The sequence below is a fragment of the Alosa sapidissima genome, chromosome 22, assembly GCF_018492685.1.
Source record: "Alosa sapidissima isolate fAloSap1 chromosome 22, fAloSap1.pri, whole genome shotgun sequence".
NCBI classification, from domain to species: Eukaryota; Metazoa; Chordata; class Actinopteri; order Clupeiformes; family Clupeidae; genus Alosa; species Alosa sapidissima.
The window spans coordinates 5461912-5463004 of record NC_055978.1 but is presented as its reverse complement, the minus strand read 5'-3'; positions in this window follow the sequence as shown (position 1 = coordinate 5463004).

Below are 1093 nucleotides of genomic sequence, written 5' to 3'. Positions count from 1 at the left end.
CCCCCCAGCGCGCGCCTCTCCGCGCGCTCCCATACCACAATGCCAATGACCTACCAGTGTCCTAAAATACTTTGTACATTTTGTGTGAGCTCGGAAATGAAACAGTTTTTTAATCGGAGTTGACAGGCAGATGGTGACGATGATACTGATAGATAATGGCAGTCGTGGTGATGTGGCTATGAGGCGTCAGTAATATGGTCACACTATTAATATGAATAAGATGTTTCGAGTGCGTGTGTAGGCTATAAGAATCATGCTTTAAAGTCCCCTGAAGAACAAGCATGGTGTTTAGAAGTGTGTGTGTGTGTGTGATGTGTGCAAGTGCAACCTATAAAACCCAAACGGTCATTCTGGTGTCCTCACATAATATGTCCTTGCCTCCTATTAATCCTCTGCATCACCAGTGTGTGTGTGTGTGTGTGTGTGTGTGTGTTCCACACGTATAAACAAACACACATTCAGAAAGCGAGAGCCATGGGTAATATTGAAGAACATTTTTTATTTGACAAATCGAAAAAGAGAACAGACCAAGAACAAAAAATGTAGACAGTAACAGACAAGGCAAACATGGCTGATTGAAAACACACACACACACACACACACACAACCAAATTTACCATTTACATGGTGTTTGCTTGTGTTAAACTGGAACAGTACTGAGTGTGCATATTCTGCATCACACACGGTCACACACATACTAGGCATCCAATCATCCAAGCGTAGCTTCATCTAGCCAACACACTCCAAACCAGGCATTCAATAATCTAAGCATAGTTTCATCTAAACCCGGCATTCCAAACCAGGTATCCAATCACCCAAGCCAAATCTCAGAAATGACTGTACACTGAAACCCTTATCTTATCTTTCCCACGTTGTTTCCTAGCTTGGGAGAACAGTCGGTCAGTCTTTCACACCCTGAATTTGTGTTTCTATGGTGGTTACCGTGACGGCAGTTGAATCTAGAGCACATCAGGGGCTCGTGCAGATTTCTTTTAGACTCCATCTAGTCTGCGAACCATCGGTTAACAGTAGGTGCACTCGTTGGGGACTGTTCATCTTATCCACAGCTGCAGGCTTTTCAGGAAGAACACAC